Genomic DNA, 14,958 nt, shown 5'->3' on the forward strand with positions numbered 1-14,958 from the left:
CCCTCCTATATTCGTGCAGACGGTCTGACAGACCGAGAATCAATGAGATGGCTGAATTAAATGACTATTTAAACTGAACGAAGTTAAAGAAATTATATTTTCTGGAGTTTTTTCATTCAATTATATTGTGCGTCTATTTCCTAACTGGACACGACGGTTAGTAAAAGTCGCGGTCGTAAAAATATTCGCGCTTGCTGTTGACAGATAAATATGTCAAGAATGACAAATCTTGTTATCGTATTTGCCCAACATTATTAAAGTATGTTCGTGAAATTTAAAAGATTGATCTCATATGAGTCAATTCTTGAAAACGTTCAACATTATCGGACCAGTTTCAACACAAAATATTATTGTTGGTACGGCTACTTCTACCTGGGATTATGACGAGTCTATTAGTTCCTGGATCGCGGATTATGAACGAGAAGGAACGAGAGAAGATCATGCGCAACCGAGGATATGAAATTATAGGACGGAAGTTAATGTTTAGAGGGAAATGGTGACGGAAACCAAAAATTTCAAGTCTGGGCAAGCATCCACACTATAATGTTTTGGAACAAAGGGCTCAATTATGTTTCAATAGTTTTTTGATTGCTGTCCAAAAATGCTGGTTCCAATGGTAACGTAGATTATATCCAGCAGGATAATAAATTTTCAGTGTGGGTAATGGACGGCTTCTCACCAGATCACTGTCCATTTAACTATTCAATTGATGTTGATTTGGATTGATTAGGGGACATTTGAACAGACACTTTGAAGAGAGTGATAATACGCCTCAATCGATTGCTGTTCTAGCCGCATTTACCTAATTTATCTTTATGACAGCACAAACATGTTCTAGCATGCGGTTATACCTCTGGTGGGTAGTTCAATCCATCGGCTATTGAATAATAAAATGCAAAAATGATAAATGTTTTTTTTTTATTTTATTCTTCCTTTAGATCCGTGAACAAATTTCAATGAATATTTTGAAACATTAGGACAATATCTAAAGCGTTACATAGGGGTTTTTAACAAATTCGAAAAACTACCGAAATTGCGGCCATTTTTTATTAAAAATGAGTTATTTTTTATAAAAAATCGCTGCTTAGAAGCTCATGAAGAATCGAAAAAACGAGATATCAAAAAACGGCTTTGTAACGCTTTAGATAATCTATTTTCACAGGCTGATAAAAAAATTTCAGTCAAATTGGTCGAGTAGATCCTAAGATATTGATACCCCCAGTTGAAATAACATGGTATAGAAAAAAACGCGTTTCAAAATTCGTACAGTAATACTACATCCCTTGGGGTGAAGTCATATTTGTGGTTGTAACTTTCCAACGAAATCAAATATCATAAAGGGGTATAAACTTCCCAAAAATGCAAAAAAAAAAATTGATTTTTTTCGATTTTCCAGGTCCCCCCTTAAATTGTTTTTATTTCAAATTCCACTAACTATACCCTGTACCAGTTGTGGCCTATTGTTCTTGTATGCTAGAGAAATGGGTAGCATAACAAAGCACATGCTTCATATGAGTTGAATTTTGAAATACTTATGAGTAGGGTAAATAGGGGCAATATGACCAGGCGGGGCGAAATGGGCCACCGTTCGTTTGGGCTAGTTATTGAACCAATAACACTTATTTGCCAACAATTGTGTTAGAAATACTCTTATTAAGTATCTCCGTGAATTCAAATAGTATTCAAATTCAATTCAAATTCAATTGTTGTATAAAGATATTGAGAGAAATATCACACTGACTGATTATCACGGAAAACATATATAAAACATTCAACAAAATAAGCTCTGTACGCTCCATGCTGAAAGTTATGACTCTGGTCCTTTTATCAATTCGTACTGGTATTATTTCTGAACATTTTTAATGATTTATTGCGTTGCTTTGCCGTTTCATGTAAAAGAACGGTTCATTTTTATTGAGCGTAAATGTACGGGGCGGAATGGGCATACCTGCTTGGGGCATTATGACCAGGTATTTTTTTAACCTAACCTGTATAAACAGCTGTCAAAATTTGTAAACATAGTTGGAAATAGTTAGATGTGGAATCATGGTGCGGTATTATATCAGAACAAACGATTGTAAAAAGTGGTAACAGACCTTGAACGCGGCTACCGATGCAGCGAATAGAAGTACGACAGAGTGACAAGCATCCTTAGTGCATTGTGTCCCGCGAGAAACACTTAAACGTTATCTACGTTGTGCAGACCCTTTGCTGCTTCATATTTCTCACCGTTACAATAGTCAAAAGCAATTAGCCCAAGGAAAGTGAAGTGGAAGGTAAAACGTAATGTCAAAATTGCCGTTCAGGCGCTACTCACGTATGTTTGAATTTGTTTACAAATATAGAACTCATCTAAGCAACACTAAAACACTTTGAAGTTTTTTCGTTAACGAAATTTCTCCGGACAAACGTATTTTGGAGCTTGCTATGTGAGTATTGAGTGAGTTCAAGTCGTGTAATAAGGAAAAAGAAATCTCAACTATGTACTATTGAAAAACACACTGCTAGCTTTATTACAGCTTTCTGTTATCCCGAATAAAACTTATCATCCAAAACGTACGGTAAAGAGGATCTTCGCTTCCCACGAGATTCTTGCTTTTGGTGTGTAATTTTTCGAATGTGTTAAGGCTGCAGTGGTGACTTGTACCGAATGACGAATCGTTCTGTGTGTTTAATAGCTAATTATAATAATATGACAATCATAATCGTCGAATGCCAGTTCCTGTCCGTCGTATGAAACGTAGCAAGTGCCATGTGACGGCTGCACTTCACCGACCGTTTGAGTTCTCTCGTGCGATATATGACCGACGAACAGTGGATCTCCGTCCTCACATTCTCCTACTGGAACAGGATTCGGAGGGACGTTACTTCCGCTGGCCGAAACAAAGGTACCAGTTGCATCACATAGAACTTCATATTCGGCAATTGTATTCTCAGCATCACCACATGGAACGTGACACATTCCATGGGAGGCGATCAACTTTCCCGGAATGACTGCGCCTTGATGGCGAGCGCGACCAATTAAGAAAAGGTTGTTAAAATATGTGTTGATGGCTTTTCTTCGTTCTTCAGTATAATCCACGAGCCAGTGGATTGATTGGAAAGGATCAGGGTTCTCGTAACATAAAAAAGCTGTCACAGCTCCTTCTATACAGACGGTGATTATCTAGAAAGATGAGAAGTAACAAATAAGTCATTTTGCTATTATATTTGTTGTTGAGAGGTAACTCACATCATCAAGCCACTTAGTCCAGAGTCCACAGAACTCGCCAGCGTTGAAAATGTCGGGAGCTTCCACTTCGCACACTTCCGGCTCGGCACGGTTTTTTCGTATAACGAATTTGGTTTTCTTCCATCCACCGTTGAATTATTAGATTGCATGTAATCTTAAACTGATTTCGCCAAACAAAAATCATATACCAAGTTATCTACATGCTACAACTTTGAGATCATTGCTGTCCAGCTTGAGTTGCAATCAGCTGCGTTTTTGTTTTCCTTCTTCTTCTTGAATGGCGTTAACGTTCCCCGTGGAAACTTTGCCGTCTCAACGTATGCATTAACTAGCGTCATTTATTAATACTCAGTAGAGATTTTCTAAGCCGAATAACACGCCTTGAATGTATTCCGAGGGGCAAGCTCTAGAATACGCGTGACCACAGTGCAAGTCGAAAGAAATTTCATGATAATGTGAGACGCTAACCACTCGGCCACGGGTGCTCCTGTTTTCCTCCTTCGAGGAATTGAAACATAACCATAACAACGTTAGGAACTATTTAATAACAAATCAAAACACTACCGTTCCACCAACCTCAGACGTCATCTCTAGATAGTGTCAATTACGAGCCACCTGTCAATTCCACCATCTTGATACTAACCTCTAGCCAACCGCGAGTAATCGATTACATATTACTAACCAAGACGAGTCTATAAGTTGGATAGGGGAGCGGTATATGAAAACAGTACGGAAGAAAGCAGAAGGGGGATTAGTTCCTTGAAGCGTGAAAGAGACAGACTGATCAGGAGCGAGCTTCGGCACTAGCGTATTGTGTTTTGTTTACAAACAAAACACAGTAGACTTCCAAGATGGCTGAAGAGTGGTTTTAGCAAGTTGGTCCACCTTAGGATATACTTCTACGCGCCTTGATTACTAACATAGATAATAAGAAAAACTGTCAAAATATTGAACTCCCGGTCCCATCAGGCTAACGCCATATGAGTCTTGATAAAAATATATATTTTGGAAAAAAAGTAATGGTAGCTACAGAAAGACATAGACAAGTTTGTCAGAAAATACATCGTCCCTATTACACGATATTACATAAACTTCGATTTCTGAAAGTTTTGAGGAAAGTTTACCACGAGCTTTATTCACGTGATTACATTCCCCGTACAGCGAAATATAGCAAATACGCACAGCGTTGTCTACCGTATACTTTATTTTGGAATGAGTACATATCAGTTCAGTATATAACGTATGAACATTAAGCTATGAAATATCATTAAGGATAATTATACTGGAATTCAAGTGAAGATGAAAATATCTCAAAATTTATCGAACATTGCATCGCTCACCCAATCATTATATAATATTTACACAAAATTAGATTCGAAACATATGATGAAGCGCCTCATGAACCTGCTTCGAAATAATGTCGACGATATGAATACAAAAAGTGCGACACACGGCTCAAATGAAATACGCTTGAGAAATTATTTACATTCAAATTCAGTAGCAACCTCTGAATCTGAATGATTGAACAGCAAACAGCCCCATGAATCTCATATGCTACTGAACCAAAAATACAGCTTACAGCCTACGTTCAGGGGATAAAAGAGAATTGTCAATATTTTCCTAATCATCAAACGGCATACGTACGTAGTTCAGTGAGCTGAAGACATGAAGGGATACATTCCAATGCAGTCTTGAATAACCGAGCCAAACCGTTGTGTTCATACCGCTTTTGAAGTCCGCACACATTTCGAAGTACAAAAATGCATGCAGGTACAAAAGTACCTGCAGTTTGTTTATATTTGCGATGCCGATTTCTCCAAACTCCTTGATTTTAAAGTTTGTGTTGGATTTGTGTTGAAACACATTTCGGTCCGCAATAATGCATGCGGGTATAAAAGTACCATCGGCTTGCATATAAAGTAATGCATTTTAGTCCGGACACTTTGCATTACATTCAATATAATACCACAGCCATGACATTTATAACATTACATTACATTTATTATTAAAAAGCGTCCGGATTCAAAAGCATTAGTGTATTTGCAATGCCGATTTCTCCAGGCTTGTTTGTTTCGAAGTCAGTGTTAGGAATACACATTCCAGCGCTACTCCAGCGTACTCAAACGCTGCGCAATAATAACTGAGTGAATTTCCGAGTGGGCATTTGTTTATATACAGTCATATAAATCAATTTTAATCTATTGAAACAAGTTTTTGGATCGATAAGTAACAAGTATATAACGCGTAGATATTTTATCATTCGAATGAAGCGATTATCATACCATTTCATTCAGCCGATAAAGAGGTATTAACGCTCAAAATCTTGTTGTTCCGGCGTAACGCTGTCGTTTTCGAAACTTCGAACTTACACCCAGTATAGAAATGAAACACGTACTCCTACGACAAAAGTAGTTACACGATTAATGGATGGATCCATTGTTTATCTACCGTGATCTCATTTACAATTTGTAAATGAGAGAGAGAAGTGAATTCAGTCTGAGAGAGGGGTCATTTCAATATGCAGTGAAGTTCATTTGACGGTGAAAAATGAAATGAACACAGATGAAGTAAAAGCAGATAGTAACGAAGGCGCCCGAATGTTTTTTTTAATTTATGTTGACGGAGAAACTGCTAGAAGAAGCAAAAACTTATTTCCAATTGAATGCGAAGGTTGATGATTATAGTCCTTTAGCGATTTTCAGTTGAATATGACTTTGCCGAGCTCTGATAGGGATTATATCGATTCTCGATTCGTTTTACATAATAGGACCCTCACCGTGGAGCTGCCGGCCTAGAATAGCGTTCCGGGTTTTGGTCCCTCTCCCTGTCGTAAGAGGCGACTAATCGGGTGACAACGCGAGTAAGGGCGCGGTAAAGCCCTAGAGAGAAAGCGCGGGGGAAATACCGCGACATACAGTGAAGGAACGAATGTCAACTAGTATATTAGGATCGACGCCAGTGAGATTCTAATTACGGCATACTGGTAATAACGACACATGACCAAATCATTCCATTTGGAAGAGACGCTACAGGGCTGACAGCCGCGCTATTCCGTTACTTTAGTAGATCAGGGTGACTCCTTCTTGAAACGGCTAGCGAGTTAATGGCGTGACTGACTTCGTCCCGTTAAAAACCTGGCAGGCCTTCAGGTACGTCATTGATCGTGTGGGCTCAGATGTAGCATTCCTGTCTTGCGCTGATCCGGCTCTGAGTACGATACCCCATGGAGGACCGTGCCAACCCTATGCATGGCTTCCCTGCTTACATAAACCTACACCTGAGATACGTTGAACCAATACAGAAAGAGATGACAGTTAGGCATACCTGAATGAATGATCGTGGAGGGAAAAAAACGGAAGAGGTTTCAGATTGGGTTTGAATTTGAAGACAGTTGTGCGAAATGAAAGTCCGAGCGTTTTGTCGATAAATTGATAATTTTATTTGAGAGCGAAGGATATTACAATACGGAGTACACACAAAATACAATCGAGATCGAGAGCGAACAAGAAGACGTAAACATTTTCGCAAGAAGGGGACAGGTGATGCAATCACCGATTTTGAACCAATATCAGGTACCAAAACCCAACAACAGCAAACCCGCGAACGAGCAGCCAAGTCTGCATGTGAGAACTAAGCTCAGCGAAACCATGAAGTCAACCGAAGAACTCTACGAATACTTCAAACCTCGTAGTAATGTTCATGCGGTGATAAGAACTCTCACCATAACAATAAGATCCGCGCTTCCGATAGTTGAACGTGAACAGCAGGTGAAAATAAGCAAAACAATGAAGAGCCAAACGGGTGGCAGACAGTCGAAAGGAATAAAAAACTAGAAGTGGGTTATATTTTTGATATAACCGCAAGGTGGACGTAGGACTAACGTTGACTTAGCAAGAAATAAGTAACAAGCATATAAATCTTAAACATTTCATTTTTCGAATAAAGTGATTATCATACCACTTCGTTTAGCCGGTAAAGAGTTATTTACGGTCAAAGGGGGAATCGATTCCTCCTCGGAAATACCCAGCGCAAATAGTACCCACTTCCCAAGCCCCGACAATTGGAATCATCGTTGATCCGGGGCAGGATTATTAACACTTGATAAGGAATGGATTCCTCCTCGGAATTACACAGTAAAAAGGTTTCGCTAAATGCTCCGTTAGGTCCGACTGCAGAGGAGAAATAGAATTGAAAAACGACAAACGGGAGGAAGAGAAGTTGGAGGTTGAAATGAGGCAGAATTGACAGTAAACTTCTGCATTTTATCTTTCGAATAATGTGATTATCATACAACTTCGTTTTGCTAGAAAGAGATTATTTATGCTTAAAGAAGGAATCGAATCCTTCATAACATTTTGTGAAAGTTGAATTAATGCGATTGATTAGTAACGATCAAGTAACTATCAGTAACTATAGTATCAACATAACTAGAGTATCAAATCGCATAAATTCAACATGCAAAAAGTGTTATAACTGTGGTATGATATTGAATGTAATGCAAAGTGTCAGGCTTAAAAAGCGTCCGGATTCAAATACATTACTGTAAAAGAGAGTTGAATCGACTGAAAAATTTCCAGTTCGGCCTGCAGAAACGAAATGAATTAGGAGAGAACAGCATAATGCATAGACGTGTAAATGTGAGCTTCCCCATCTCACATTCCAATAAGATTAATGGGTTTCCGAAGAGAACCGAACAGAAGAGAAATGGAATTGGAAAAGAAGACCATAATGCACAGGCGTTTGAGTGCGACCGTCCTCATCTCACATCTCCGCATCAACTGAATGGATTTCCAGAGCGTATGCCAGTTTATATACGGTTTCAATAACCTGTTTTCTAAGCAATTTTAAAGCTATTGAAACAAGTTTCCGGGTCAACAATTAACAATCATATAACTCTTGCACATTTTGTCTTTCATACCACTCCGTTTAGCCGGATAATGTGCGATTCACATAGCACGTTACGGAGAAGAACGTCTACGTTCCGTCAACGTCTCCACCAATTCACACATGCAGTCAATGCTTCCACCAGCAGCGTCACGTCAAATGCCAAACGAATGCAATGCCCTCTTTCAAATCAGCATGCCTAGAATCAGTTCTAAATTTTGAAAAATTCAATGAGAATCATTGAATTCAATTATTTATATGCTTAAACCCCGTAGTCCGACACTTATGTAATAATAATAATAAATAGAATAATTCTTTCAACTAGTCGCGAATAATTTTCACTCCGAAATTTGGAGCTAAGAGATATGTTCGCATAAAAAGTACAGTAAGTTACTTATAAAGCGATATGCTGAGGCACCACTCAGTGTCGCATTGAAGTCGGTTTTGACCAGTAATGGGACATTTGCGACTGGTGGCAACTTTCAATGTGGGGCCATAATTTGGGCCCCGAACTCAATGTTTACAAAAATGTCCAACTAGAGGTAAAAATGTCTAATTAAACGTGTTGCATCACAGATCTGTTCAATTAGCTTAATGTCGATGTTGATGTAAATTACTGTATAACCAAATCAAAACAAAAGCCGAAACACAAAGCCCAGACAAAAACCAAACGAGCCGTCCGTCTCCGTCAATTATTCTTTTCTACAAACCCTGCCGGTCGTTTTCGTTGAACGTATGCTGACGGGTCGTTACGTTGCTGGTGTATGTGAATGTTTTCATGAGAATTGCATGGTAGAATCATTGACGTGTCGTGACGTGACGGGACGTGAACGTGACGTGTATGTTGTATGTGAATCGCACTTAAGAGGTATTAACGTTCAAAACATGGCAGTCCAGCGTCACTCTCTCGTTGTCGAAACTTTGAACTTACATCCCGGTACAGAAATGAAAGACGTAGTCCTGCGTCAAAAGAAAACAAAAAGAAAGGAAAAGGCCTAAGAGAGGCAGAAACCAGAAGCTCTTATTGTGAGCGCAGCGATTGTTGCAACCTATGCCGAGATCCTGCGGAAGGTGAAAGGATATCCATCTGTACAGAATCTTGGGGAAAACGTGGCCAGGATAAGACGAACACAGAATGGAAAAATGTTGTTCGAATTGAAGAAGGACCCAACGATTAAAAGTTCGACATAAAGGGTGTGTCACATCAAATTCCATCACGGATAAAACGCTGTAGAAATTTAATTTTTAGGAATTATATCTTCAGCTTTCGCTTATAATCAGATAAGAGTGTATAGATCACGTTGGCCATGCTTCACTGTCAATTTTTCGTAAATTTGGAAAAATGTCGTCGAACGAAAAAGGAGCGTCGTGAATTAATCCTGCGCACTCATTTCGAGAATCCGGAGTTGTGATATCGGTAAGATGCTGGGAATCGTCCAATCCACGGTCAGCAGAGTACTAAAACGATACTTCGAGAACCTAACCATCGACCGGAAGGTGAAGAACGGCAAAAATGGATGCTCCGTCAGTGAAAAAGATCACAAGCGCGTAGTTAAGCAGTTTAAACGTGATCCGAGAAGTTCGGTCCGGGATGTCGCCAATAAGCTGAATTTGTCAAGTTCATTCGTCCAGCGGACCAAGCAGCGGGAGGGCCTGCGTACATACAAGGTTCAGAAGGCTCCTAACCGCGACGAAAGGCAAAACATGGTGGGGAAGACGCGAGCCCGGAAGCTGTACACCGAAATGCTGACGAAGCCGCATTGCCTGGTAATGGACGACGAAACCTACGTCAAAGCGGACTTTCGTCAGCTGCCGAGCCTGTTGTTCTTCTCCACAGAGGACAAATTCAGTGTTCCGGAGGAGATTCGCAAGCAGAAACTATCCAAGTTTGCCAAAAAGTACATGGTGTGGCAAGCGATCTGCTCTTGCGGAAAGCGGAGCGCCGGGCAGGCTTACCTTAAGGAGTGCCTACAGAAGCGCTTACTACCACTATTGAAGCAGCACGAGGGCCCGACCATCTTCTGGCCGGATCTCGCTTCGTGCCACTATTCAAAGGACGTGTTGGAGTGGTACGAAGACAACGGGGTAACCTTTGTGCCAAAGGCAATGAACCCGCCCAACGCGCCGGAGCTTCGCCCAATAGAGAAATATTAGGCGATTATGAAGCAGGCCCTCCGGAAGAACCCAAAAATTGTCAAATCGGAGGCGGACTTCAAGAGAAAATGGATTTCTGTTAAAAAAAACTACAACCTGACGTTGTACAGAACCTTATGGACGGGGTAAAGAGGAAGGTGCGAGCATACGGGCTTGGGCTCGAAGTATGAATAAAAAAAATGCCAAAAGTTGTTTAATAGTTTTTATTTGACTGTCTGAAATTTTCAAAAGGATCGGTCTACTGGGCGAATTTCTACAGCGTTTTTTCCGTGATGCAATTTGATGTGACACACCCTTTATAAAGAGCTAGTCGAAAAATCTCTGGGAGAAACGGCGAAAGTTAGAGCTCTTCCCCAAGAGATAGTGATCGAATGCAGATATCTGTATGAGATCACATCAGAGAACGAGCTGAAAGAAGCCCTGAACGAACAGTTCGAACTTAGCGATGTCTCCTTAACAATTCGACTGAGAAAAGCGTTTGGATGTACACAAACAGCAACAACAAAACTGCCAAGAATCGCAGCAAGAAAACTGCTAGAGACTGGCAAGATAAAAGTTGGATCGACGGTGTGCCCTCTGAGAGCTATTCAACAAATGGTGAGGTGCTTTAAATGTATGGACTTTGGCCACCAAGCTAGAAACTGCGATGGACCTGATAGATCGGACTCATGCTCAAGCGAAAATGTGTACTAAGCCTCCAACATGCATGTCCTGTACGGCGGAGGTAGATAACGATCACGTCACTGGGGTCTCGAGATGCTCGGTCTTCAAAAGAGCGCTGGCAGCAACAACTAAATGGAGGTAACACAAATGAACCTCAACCACTGTGACACGACACAACAATAGCTATGGCAAGCCGCATCTGAAACCAAATGCAATGTGGCGATCATAGCAGAGCCTATCAGGTACCCCAAACAACGGAAATTGGGTAACCGATTAAGCTAAAATACCCGCAATTACGACGTTGGGAAAATATCACTTCCAGAAAGTTGTATCCAGTGATTATAAAGGGTTCGTGATTGTCAAAATTAACGATATCTTCGTATGCAGCTGCTATACACCCCCGAGATGGACGATCGAGTAGTTCGACCAGATGCTCCAGAATATAACGGAAGAGCTCATCGGATGGAATCCCATAGTTATCCACGAGGACTTCAACGCCTGGGCGGTAGAGTGGGGGAGCAGATTCACCAATCCGAGGGCGTTTAGTCTGTTCGAAGGACTGGCAAAGCTGAACATGAGACTAGTCAATGAGGGCTCTACTAGCACTTTTCGCAGAGATGGGAGAGAGTCAATTATTGATGTAACCTTCTGCAGCCCGTCGTTAGCATCGAACATAAACTGGAGAGTGTGTGATGATTATACCAACAGCGACCATCAAGCAATTCGATACACCGTCAGCACCCAGTCTCCTTTAACACGTTCGACGCCCAATGCGACGTTTTTGAGTTTCTTGCAGAGCCCAACTTGCGATTAAATCATTAAATGAAGATCAAACTTAGTTTATAGATAATTTTTACATGATCTAGCAATGTTTGTTTTCAATTGAAGACGAACAATAACACATGCCAAAGTGATAGTATAGGGGTTTTGCAAAAAACTGCAGTACAAACCATCCGTACTATAAATTAATAAAAAGTATAGTATAAACAGTATAATATTATGGTTATGATTTTATTATTTTTCTTCATAACCTATAGTCACATTTGGGTGCCTATTCTATCAAATACCTTCTAAAAATCCTACTCAATTCGAGCGAGGAAAGTGTCACCCATATCTGGGTGACGGGGCGTCGAAAGTGTTAACAAGGAGAGTGACGAAAACAAGCTGTAAGAAGTGGAAATTGAAGGAATTCGAAAAAAACCTCTTCATCGAAGTACTGTAAGTAGAACGAACCACCACCAGTAGCCACCACCTTAAATGCAAGGGAACTGAGAGATGTTGTAACGAGGACTTGTGACGTCACCATGCCGCGAGTATCAATACCGAAAAACAAACGCCGTCCAGTATACTGGTGGAACGAGGCGATCAACACCCTTCGGACTAGCTTTCTCCGAGACAGAAGGTGAATGCAAAGGGATAGAACTGCCACCGACAAAGCAGTGTGCAGGGAAGTTTTCAGAGTGGCGAGAGCCGCACTTAAATACGAAATAAAGCTTAACGGAAAGAATTGCTTTAAAAAACTGTACCGCGACGTTGATGCGAACGCTTGGGGCAATGCATATAGAGTGGTGATGGCAAAACTTAAGTTAAACAGCATCATTGAAAGGCTCTTCCCGCAGCATGATCCTAGTAACTGGCCACCTACACTATACGACGATAATGAAGATCTTGTCGAGAGAGTGACCATAGAGGAGCTGATAGCGGCAGTCAAAAAGTTAAAAATGAAAAAAGCACCTGGTCCAGATGGAGTCCCCAACGCGGCCATCAAAGTCGCTGTGCAAGATTTTTTTGTAGCGTACACCAAAACTACTCACACGTATAAAATAGCGTACAGTGCGTGTGCGCTATTTTGCACGCCTAATACTAACTAATACTAATGCGAGGACCTTTATAGCATACTTGATAAATGTCTAAGTTCGTTGGTTTGAATTCACGATGGGTAGAAAAAAACCGTCCATTGATGGCGTAACTACTTTTTTGCATCAGGAATCAAGTTTTCGTTCCTCTTTATATGGACGTGCGTATGCGGGTACAAAATTAGTATCAGGGGGAAATGGAAATGTGGATTGAAGTCAGTTGAATGAAGAGGCAGATTTGTGTTCATTAGTCGAGTCAGTTAAAATAACCACTGACTGGACTAGTTCACCAGTCATCCTCGCTAGTCAGCGCTAGTCAATTCATTTTCTAGTCAAGTAATTTTTGTTGGCGGCGACTGCCGGAGCAGTTCTAGTCGAAGCGAACCTACTGGGAGTAGAGTCGATCCTCATTTTTCACCTTCGAAGATTTCGGGCCCTGGATAGCACACCAGAAAACTGAGATGGTGCTGATCAGTAGGGGCATAGTTGTGGAGCAAGCGAAAATTACCGTTGGTGAACACAGTATCTTGTCCAAACGATTGGGTGTTATTATAGATGATCGACTAAACTTCAAGAGCCACGTGAAATATGTATGTGAGAAAACAGCGAAGATCGCGACTGGGATGGCTAGAATTATGCCGAACAACGCGGGGCCATGTAGTAGCAAGAGGCGCCTTCTGGCTAGCGTATCCAAGTCGATACTATTTTACGGTGTTCCGGTCTAGGTGGCAGCGCTCGAAGTTAAACAAAATCGGACACTGCTAATCAGAACCTTTAGAATTATGGCGATGAGAGTAGCGAGTGCATACCGAACGATATCTGCAGAAGCAGTATGCGTCATAGCGGGAATGATCCCCATCGACATCATCCTTGCTAAAGACAACGTACGCTATAAGTTAAAACAACGAACGCGCAGAGCAACAGAGAATTGTGGAAAGGTGCAAGATTAGATTCAATACGAAAGTGGCAACAGGTATGGAACACCACGGTTAACGGTCAATGGACCCACCGACTAATTCCAAATATCACAAATTGGATTGGGCGCAAGCATGGAGAAGTAAATTTTCATTTGACGCAATTTCTGTCAGGTCATGGATGTTTTAGGTGATACTTGAACAGGTTCGGACACGCGAACTCACCGTTCTGTCTCGAGTGTGGTCAAACAGAAGAAACAGCAGAACACGTGGTCTTCGAATGTCCTCGATTTGTCCAGTAGATAAGAGAGTTGATCGTTGCGTGCGGGCCCAATTTGAATGCCGATAACATCGTACACGAAATGTGTAAAAGCGCGCACTCGTGGAATGCAGTGAATAGTGTCATAATCGCAATAATGACGGAACTCGAACGAAAATGGAGAGCAGACCAAAGAATGAACACAAGAAACACTTCCTTCCGAAGTAATACCAAACGGTGGTTCCGAGAGGGAAATGGCACGAAGAAAGGGGTGGTTTTTGGTGAGTAGGAATCTCACACTACCCAGTCAACATGGCGACTGGGTGTCTATGCAAGATTTCTACGAAAAAAAAATAATAATAGAGCCCTATGATTACTCGCGGATGACTCGAGGTTAGTATTACAATGCGTTTCTCGTAGTTGCGATGTTGCAGTCTTCCAATGTTCTGTACGTGTGACCAACACGGGATACTTTCTATTGGTATGCAGCTGACCATTAATCAGCAACACCCCCCTAGTCTGTACCCCACATCCAACGCGGCGCGTCTCTCTCGACTCGAGGAATCCAGGATAGAATGGTATCCAGCCGGCACACTATTCTGCTTGTTGTATGATCACTGGCCACTATTACCTTCGGCCCGTGCTGTGAAAGGGGTTCACTTGCCTCTAATTTTACATACCGAGGCACCACTCAGTGTCGCGATTGTGACCTGTAATTGATCATATCAACAAACACACAACAATAGGAAAAACAAGTTTAAAAAAAGTAATTGAAAATTTAACAATTACTCAGTGACATCGACGGGGGTGCGGACTGCCCCCGGTCACACGATTTTAGGGGTGTAGAAACACGTCTACATATACAAATACTTCATTATTCGACATAAAACATATACAGATAGCGAAGAAGAAGGGGGTAACCTGACAGTTCTGCTAAAAATTCATGAATGAAAAAAAAATCAACAGAAAAATATTTTCTCATATTTTCACCACAAT

This window comes from Toxorhynchites rutilus, chromosome 1 (assembly GCF_029784135.1).
Source record: "Toxorhynchites rutilus septentrionalis strain SRP chromosome 1, ASM2978413v1, whole genome shotgun sequence".
Taxonomy (NCBI): domain Eukaryota; kingdom Metazoa; phylum Arthropoda; class Insecta; order Diptera; family Culicidae; genus Toxorhynchites; species Toxorhynchites rutilus.